The sequence below is a fragment of the Belonocnema kinseyi genome, chromosome 7 (genome assembly GCF_010883055.1).
Source record: "Belonocnema kinseyi isolate 2016_QV_RU_SX_M_011 chromosome 7, B_treatae_v1, whole genome shotgun sequence".
Classification (NCBI taxonomy): Eukaryota; Metazoa; Arthropoda; class Insecta; order Hymenoptera; family Cynipidae; genus Belonocnema; species Belonocnema kinseyi.
Genome location: NC_046663.1, coordinates 80,172,876 through 80,182,754, shown reverse-complemented (window position 1 = coordinate 80,182,754; position 9,879 = coordinate 80,172,876). Strand labels below are relative to the sequence as shown.

Below are 9,879 nucleotides of genomic sequence, written 5' to 3'. Positions count from 1 at the left end.
TAGTAGAGTCGACTCAACACGCGTTCAGTAGATTCTACTCTTGTAGTGGCCCGTCCATAATTTACTATTCCGTTTAGTGGCTCTAACCCTTGCAAGGGTAGGTGCCACTGAACTTTTTTCTCCGTGTAAGAAATAAGACTTAATTATACCTCACAAAATTATTTGCTGAAAATTGTACAGAGCATGCATAAGGTATATTTAGTCATATTCACAGTAAAAACAAAGTGTGAATCTAACGATAATTTCAGGGTACCATATAACTACAAAAAAAATTAGTCTTGGTAGTATGAATGGTACCACTTCACAAGGTATCGTTTTGCTTGGACTTGGGGTACGAAACGTCGCCTACTGTCCATTATTTTTACAGTTTTGCGGCAAAAACAATCGACGAGTTTCGTACCCCAACTACGAGCGAGATGGAACACCATCTTGAAAATTGATCCCAGAGTTTTTAGTGTGATTGATCAATCGTGAAAACGATGATATTTTGTCGTAATACTCATTTATACTATCAGAATACTTTAAATAGTATTTTATGTGTACGAAAAATAACAAAAATAATCTACTATTAACAAAAAGCGAAAAAAAAAGTTTAGGTGTCTCTTCTAGCCACAATACGTGCTTTGAATCGCCCCATAGAATTATGCGAGATAAGACACGTGCACAATTTATAATTTTTATATTTTTATCGCAATTATACCTACTATTTTTAGAACACTTCGTTTTTCATGTATCAATTTCATGAAAAACGAAGTGTTCAAATATTCTGTGAAACTTCATGTATCAATTTCATGAAAAACGAAGTGTTCTAAAAATAGTAGGTTTGATTCAAGTAGGTAGGAGGCTTCAAGGAGCTATGTGATGCCCTCATAAAACCTGATAAAGAATGCCCACCCATCACTACCGAAAGGGTGAAAAAAGTATTAAGAGGGATGAAGAACTATTCCGCACCGGGATCAGATTGTATCAAAACTTTCTGGTGGAAGAAGTTTTCTTCAACCCATCAGTATTTGTCCCGTATTTTCACCTCATATTTAAATTCGGAAGAGCCGATTCCGGAGTAGTTGGTGGAAGGGCGCACAATACTCCTGCCGAAAATAGGCAACTTAGCTGACCCTAAGAATTACAGGCCAATCATTTGTCTGAACATACTTTAAAAGATATTCATAGCTATCCTAAATGATAGGATTATTCGGGCAATTGAACCTGTGTGCCAAGAAATGTATGAACAACGAGGCTCAAAGAAAGGCGTAGCGGGATTCGACGTCCCAAAGACTTATCATCTGTTTTTTGGAAATCTTAAAGTTCATCCGCAAATAGTTAGGTACATAGAGAGATTGATGCCGCTTTGGAAAACCAGATTTACTATCTCATCTGGAAAAAATAGTGTGACAGCTAACAAGTCACCTTTCACAATGGTGTCTTTCAGGGCGACACCATGAGCCCACTCCTCTTTTGCCTTACATTATTGTCACTATCTCTAGCACTTCGCCATTCCGAAGGGTGCTTGTGCGGCAAACCTGCAGATCGAAAGTACAAGGTCACTCATGTATTTTACATGGACGATCTTAAGATCTATGCTAAAAACAAAGAGCAACTACATCTAGGGATTGTCGAACGATATACTAAGGAAATTAGAATGGAATTTGGGTTAGACAAATGCGCCAAGGTTGATTTGAAGCGAGGAAAACTTAATGGCATCCCTGAAGATCTTAAGCTCGTTGATAGAAGCGCTATACGACATCTTTGCGCTGGAGAGACTTATACATACCTGGGCGTGCCACAGAGCCGCATTCAGGATGTGACATCTATAAAGGATACTCTCCGAAGCAGATACAAACGTCTCATCCGGCAGATTTGGTCTTCCGAACTGTCGGCGAGGAACAAAGTATCTGCAACGAACATGCTTGCCGTCCCGGTAATACTTTTGTTCATTTGGAGTAGTTCCATGGAAGAAGAACGAGCTCAGAACTCTTGGTATCGGGACAAGAACGGTTATGCACATCAAAATAAGCATGCATCTTAAGTCTTCCGTTCCGCGAATGTGCATCTCACGCCGTCAAGGTGGTCGCGGAATATTGAGTCTTGAATGTCTTCACAACAGGATTATTCTGGGTACAGCAAATGGAACAGATCCTCTTCTTAGAATGGTCAGGAATCACGAAGAATTGGGCAAAGGAGCGTTTCTGTGCAAAGCAGCGGAGGAGGCTGCTGAAACACTCGGACTTCACTTCAGTATTAGGGGTGAGCAAAATGCATCAAATCTTATCTATCTCGAGTACTCACTCCTGAAAGCCCGGATTAAGAAAGTACAAGAGAAAAACTTTCGTGAACGTCTCCTCGATAAGAGGATGCACGGTATCTTCCACAGAAATGTAAAGAATCAGTCAATGTCTTGTGAGCTAACGTTTGATTTCCTTAAATCGCCCGCATTGAAGTCTGGTACGGAGGGTTTCATTTTTGCATGCCAAGACGGTGTCATTTCCACCTTAACATACCGTCGACAAATGTTGAGCCAAGACATTCCTAATGATAGCTGCAGGGCGTGCCATGCACATGCCGAACATTTAGCTCACATACTATCTGGTTGTCCAACTCACGCGGGAACGACCTACATTCAAAGGCACAATGCGGCACTAAGAGTGCTTTATTACCATATCTGTCACTCTTACGGCATTAACCTTTATATCGCTCCTCTAAATGCTCCTAGGGAAATCGAGTCAATTGTCGAGAATGGGAAGTGCCGCATATACTGGAACTTTATATTCTCGACAATTGTTTCTGTTGCTCACTCGAGGCCTGACATGGTTCTTCTTGACTTCAAGAAGCGAACCATGTTTGTTATCGAATTTTCGGCACCAGCTGACAAAAAAATCATAGCCAAGGAGAATTAAAAAAAACAGAGGTATCGAGACCTTATTGAGTTGCAACGATTGTGCCGGGAATATTCTGTTAAACTAATCGTCCTTATCATCGGCGCTCTTGAAGGTGCCAAGCTTTCTCTCGCTAATGGCCTAAAAAGCATCCCTGCTTGTCAACTATATGCTAAAACAATTGCGGGAAAAATGCAGAAGGCGGTAGTCCTTGGGTCGATCCGTGTTCTTACGGTGCACGAGGCTTTTGCTGGATCGTCGTATTGATTCCGTTACAAAATGTAACCACCTGTCTCACTGTCGTGAAACGTGGTTGTGGCTGGTTAATTCGAAATTTAATAGAATAATTGAGACTGTATTACTTCTAACTAAAAACGTTCAAAATTGAATAATTTCAAATTGTGAACTTTTGAATACAAATAATTTTTAATTCGAAACCATTAATATTTGACAGTTTAAAATTGAAACTAAAATTAAATGTTAAAGCAGATTAGCCGGATTAGTCTAAGATCGAACAATTAATTCACCTTCAATTTTACCGTTTCCACGAAAAATTTTTCTATTATAATCTTTTGAAATTGAAGAATTCTAAAAAAACGTTTAAACTGAAGTTATTTTAAACAGGGGACATTTTTAAAAATCTGCTACGGAACGCTGCCATTTAAACGAATCCGAAGCACTCTTAAAAATGAAAAAAAATGTAGTCATCGACAATTGTAATATTAAAACTTTTTTATACTCAAACCCCGTTAAAATTTCATAATTGTTAATTATACTTTCGAAAATTCAACAATTTCAATTTTATATTTAAAATCAAAACTTATGAAAGGGAAACATTGAAAATTCAGTGATCAATATAGCGAATCAGAACTATAACATTATAACAATTCTGAATTAAAGAAATTATTTAATTACATACTGAGAAATCAATATCAGATTGCTGAATTTCTGTCTATGTATTTTAATTTCAAATCTTTTAATATTTAACACTTCATTTATAATTATTATTAATTCTAAAAATCTTCCAATCATATATATTTTTCAAGCTTAAAGGATTAATTTTTTTTTAGCCTTTAAAAAAATTGGACAGTTTTAAGATATTACATTGAAAATTAAAAATTAAAAAGAAGAAAACAAAACAAGATCGCCATGATTCAAATTTTTTTTAATACAAAATTTTAAGCCTTTCAATTCGAAATTGTTTTTTTTTCTTTTTTGTAAGCAGCTTCAATAGGATAAATCATTTTCTTCATTTTTTATAGTCATGAAATTATTTTGAAGGCATTTAATTAAAAATATTGTTTAATTGGAAACGCTTTAAACTGAATATTGTGCAACTATCAAGTATTTCAATTTTTTTATTCTGACATTTCGATATTTTGAAAGATTTCATAGTGAAATTGTTCTAATATTCTCAATATTTTCATTTCAAACTACGAAAAATTAAGAAATTTCACACCAAATAATTTCAAACCTAAGCTGTTAAAGCAAAAAGGTATTAGTTTCTCAGAGTGAAAAATTAAAATGTTTTAAAATTACACATTCCGTACTATAATTTTGAATTAAAAATATAGAAATTTTAAAGATAGAGTATCATGTAGTATCAAGTGACATTCAAAGTCATTGAGTATATTTTTCTATTAAAAAATGTGAATTTCTAATATTTTCAACCTTTAATGTTTTATAATTCTAAAATCTTTCAAAATTATATACTTTCTATTTGAAAACTCTTCAAAGTAATGTATTAAAAGTTGAAGCGTTAAAAATTAAACGATTCAAAAATGTAAAAAAAAATATTCATTGTTAAATTAGGATATTGAACCGAAGCCATTAAAAATAATTAATGTTCGAATTGTGCATCATGATAATAATCATCTGTCACATTGACATGGTTGAAAAAGTCGCGAAACAAAAAATGCAGCGGATACAGCGGAAATATAGAAGTTCCAATGTGGGCACAATAAATGAATGGTGGATTATATATCATTTTTCATTGACATTGGTACATAAATGGTGGAAATTAAACTCCTTTAAGAATCACTCTCTCAATCTTATGCTATTTCAAATTTCACAGAAGCTTCTCTTTTCACTGAAATCACTGACATCCAATTTTCAGATAGATTTCCTCTTTATTTATTTATCTTATTGCAATCTTTAACATGAATATGTTCAAATATAATAAATGTGAATTTTATTCATAATAAGAAATAAAAATGAAAATATCGTTGTTTTAATTTATGAAAGCATAACATTCTTTTTTGAATGTAAGAGTTATACAGGGTGGACGTTTTAATCGAAAAAAATGTCCAGCTATTTACTCTTTTTTCACCAGTTAGCAAAAAAAATTTTAACGGTCATTGAAATAAAAAATGCAAACCCTTATAGCTGAAAATGTCTTCGTTTTAAACAGGGGAGACCAGCCAACAGTAGATAATCATTAATTATCACACGTTCAAGTTAAATAATCAATTCTAATTTGAATATATTAACACGTATCATGTCTTAGATATTAATTACATTTGATGCATTATTTTACATACATAAATATTTTTAATTCACAATTATCTACTGTAAGGTCCTTATATACTGCAGGGTGGTCTCCCCTAATCAAAAATGAACTTTAAATTGAAACACTCAACGTTGAACTCTTGTGAATTTCAAAATTGAAGATTAAAATCTTTGTATTAAAACATTCAATAATTTACTTTTAATAGTTTAATTTAAAATAGAAGCTTTCAGCACTTTTCAATTGCGCATTTTTAAATTAAATTTCGTGAAACTGTAAAGTTCCCCATTGTTAACGTTCCTAAATCGGACAGATTAAATATTTCTGTTTCAAAAATATAAATACACGCTATCATGTTTATTTTAAGTAGTTTTTAATAGACAATTGTCCAATTGTTATTTATACATCGAAATTAAATACTTTTACTTACAAATATAAAATTGTAAATATCAATGTTTAAATTAACACTCAAAATTTTGACGATTTAAAGCTATTTAAAAACAATTCAGTTTCAAATTCTAAAGTTATTCAAAAATTGAAAATAGTTTATTAGGTTTAAATAGGACGTTTACATTTGTTTTACTACTAAGGATTTGGAATTAAAACAGTTAAATTTTTAACTTAAAAATCTGTAAATTGTTTAATTTTAAACAAGTTCGAATTATCTTGTGAAATCAAATATTGTTCAATTTTTATTACTCGAACTACAGTTCAACTTTAAAAAATATCTTCAAATCTCATAGATAACCCATCTGAGAGTCAAATGGATGATTTTCATTTTGACAAAACATTCCCTCACAGCATGAGATTTCGGCGGGATATCCCATTTATCTCCCAGGATATCCTTGGCACATCCCAGGAGATCCTAGCGATATCGCAAATAATATCATACAGCGCGGAAATCTAAATATCCCTGGAATGTCTCAAGGATATCTCAGAATACCCTCAGAATAGCCCATTAATATCCCAAATTTATATGCCAAGGATGTTCCCAAGATATGCCAATTCTATAATTTAGTATAACACTTCGTGAGCGAAAACTTTCGCGCAGTAATAAGTGACACGTTAACAAAAATCAACAATTTCTCGAATATTCGTGCCGAATTATAATCAATTGTCATTTATATTATACAAACGAACGCGGTACATATTAGTTTAACTGTTTTTTTATCATAAAAACTGATTTTGCTGTTGAAAAGTGCGATCTCTAAACTGCGCAATTTAGATTTTACAGACACAATAACAGCCAACTTTTAAATTTTTAGGGAGTGAATTAATTTCTATTGTAAGTAGGCTTTTATTGGTTATGAAAATTATTCGCATTAATAATTTCTTGCTAATTATACTGAGATAGGATTTTGAAAGAAACCGAATATTCGAGTTGTGTACAAAGCGGTTTTTTTCTTAAACGGATGTTTGTAAAGCTTGATGTTTTCAGGCATTCTACATATTTTAATAAGTATGCATTTCATAAATATTGGATTCCATTGCCAAAATTGTGTATATCCCACACAGGACATTGAGTGGATATCGTACGGGGCGGAAATCTCGATATCCTTGGAAAATGCCAAGGATATCCCGGGAGATTTTCGGGAGATTTTTCAGGATATCCTATATCCTGCCGAGATACCCTAGGGATATGCCAAGGATATCATTATGTTGTGGGTGTTATTTAACAATGACAAACCGTTTACGCGAAAAACAAATTTTTCAAAACTTTTTTAAATAGATTGAAATGTTCATTAAATTCTTACGTAACATTATATAAATATAATACATTTTTCATTTGTGTTTAATAAAAAACTCGCTTTTTCTTAAATATGCAGCAGTTAAAATGGAAGAAAGTTGAAAACAAAATTTTTAACTCTTGAAACTTCAATTAAATTTTTTATTTTTCAACACCCTTATATAATTTTACATTAAAATTTAATAAGGTAGAGTCTGGATTTAACAGTAAACAAACGTTTCAATTTAGAAAAAGTTTGTAAAAAAAGGCGATTTTTTCGTAAACAGATCGCTATTAGCAAATAATATTTTTGGAAATTCATAGTCATCCAATCTGATCCAAACTCTAGTCATCTTATCGTAATTCTTCAAAACTGAATTTTAAAATTCTTCAAATGGAAAATAAACACTTGAAAATGAAGACCCAAAATGGCAAATTTGCAAAGTAAAAGAGTTTAGAATTACCCATTGTAAACTGAACGATTTCATAAATGAAAATGTTAGTAATTATATTTGAAATTTTAAAAACCGTTGAAATTAAACTTTTTCTAAATTGCATTATTTCATGTGATTGAATAGACTTTCTTTAAAAAATTTGAAAAATTCCCGGTCAAAAATTCAATGTAATGTAATTTACAGATCCATTTCCATTTTTCGCCACCCTGTTCTCATTTCCGAAATTTAAACAATTTTCAATTTTTTCGGGAAGCAAATGAAAAATGAAATGTCTTCCAAATCGCAGAAATATATTGACTCAGAGGAAGCTTTAAGAAAAACTCGGAAAGACTACTTTACATACAATCAATGATTATTTCATCGTCTCCTATGTATGTCAGAAGACTCATAGAAGAGTAAAGAATGTTTTTAAACGTTATTCTACAATCTACGCAGAACCAGACTGAAATCATTCTGTCCTTGGATGGTGATCGGCCGTTAAGCAAATATTTAACGGCTGGGTCAAACCAATGCATAAGTGATAGTGGACAAACTGAAGTTGTTTTGCACTGGGATGATAAATACTGAAGTAAATACAACAAGGTCTCATCTTAACATCACAATATCACCTGCAAAATATTTTACTTTCTAAGACGAAGAAAACCACCTCTCCAAGCGTTAAAAATGTGTATAGTTTCAATAATTAAAAATCTTGTATCGTAATAAAACATCATGCTTCATCGAGCTGGTAATGGTGATAAAGCATGCAAGTATTTATTTTTGCATGATAATTTCTAAAGGACTTCTGTGCAGTTATATGCAAAAATATATAAGGTGATTCAATTTTAATTAGTAAAAAATACATAAGGAGGAAGCGAAAAAAACATGATGAATCAATTTCAAATGATTTCTTAATAACACAGCCACACAAAAAAAGTGTGCGGATCTGGTAACAAGACACACGTATTCCTATGGATTTTGGGGCGTTGAATTCAAATTCGGTATCAAAAATCACCCATCACGTCATGACTGAGCCATAACCTCAAAAAATGACGAAAAATCATGCACTGAGGCAAATAAATTTCAAAATAATGCCAGTGATGCAAATTTTCACTTCAAAAACATATCGACAACTTGCCTGATATCAACTTATTTAACATAATTTTACCCAACAGAACCTGACCTCACCTAACCTGAATAAACAGAAATTTATTGAACTACACGTACAGCTCTGGAAGCATATTTTCCCAATAGCAAATGTGTGCTACATCGAATGGGTCAACTCGAGCCTAACCTAGAAATAAATCTAACCTAGCCTAACCTAACCTAACCTCACGATAAAAAGCAAGATAAAATGTAAACACTAAAGATAGTATAAATATATCCCTTAAGTCTAAGAATAGCAGAGAGAGAAAAATTTCGAATAAAATTCTTATTCATTTGCATGTTGTAAGTTACAGTTCCACATTTTAATTGATACAAACATTGTCAGGTTAATTGAAATGGGGTCAATTCTACTTGTAGTTCTAAGTTTCTTCAAATGAGTAATGTGCGTCTAAATTTTTAACTACCTGTAATACAATGAAATGAATTTTATTGTGTTACAACGGGAACACTTAAGTTAAGTCAAAGATATTATAAACGTAGATGCGGTGCGGGCTTAGTTGCCGGCTATAAATATAGACGGCGCGTCCGGCGAAAAAAGTCACTTCCCCTCTACCCACCGCTCCCCGTTGAAAGCACCCATCGATATAGTTTGCCAAGAGCCACTTGGAGCGCTGTAAGCAACTCTCAGCACACCTTCGAGGCGCACTGATGGTAAACTTAGCTTGGACAAGAACCATTTGGATTAAAAGTAATTTGCCAATTAAAAACATTTTTACATTTATGACTTTGCAAAACTTGGTTGTTTTAAGAAATACCACAAACATAAGCCAATGAGTAATTTATATTACGGTTTCATATCTTTACCACTAATTCTAAAATTATTAATTATAATTTTCATTCTATATATTGTCTATATAGTTCTTTAATATTATTTAGTTTTTACTTTTATTTTTGTGGTCTGCAATTTCTACGGAATTTTTTAGACTATTCGTCTAATCAATTTCTCGTATGTATTTTCCAATTTCTTAATTATTATATATTCTAACGTTTTTATAAAAATATAATTATAATTCCAAGTGATAGGAAAATTGTTCTTTCGGGCTTTAGATGTTAAGACGACAGTTCCAAGTCAGATTACGTTTCGCATTGGCAAACAAAATTAGACGAACAGAATTTCACTGGCACATTCATAAAAAATATCATATACCATAAAATATATTTTAAAATAAACTT

At 32.4% G+C, this 9,879-nt stretch overlaps 1 protein-coding gene across 1 annotated transcript in view; it reads right to left on the bottom strand.

The window, feature by feature from the left end:
• Positions 1–9,879, bottom strand: part of LOC117176117 (E3 ubiquitin-protein ligase MYCBP2) — a 608,404-nt gene that overhangs the window by 521,458 nt on the left and 77,067 nt on the right. The gene's annotated exons all lie outside the window — the stretch shown is intronic.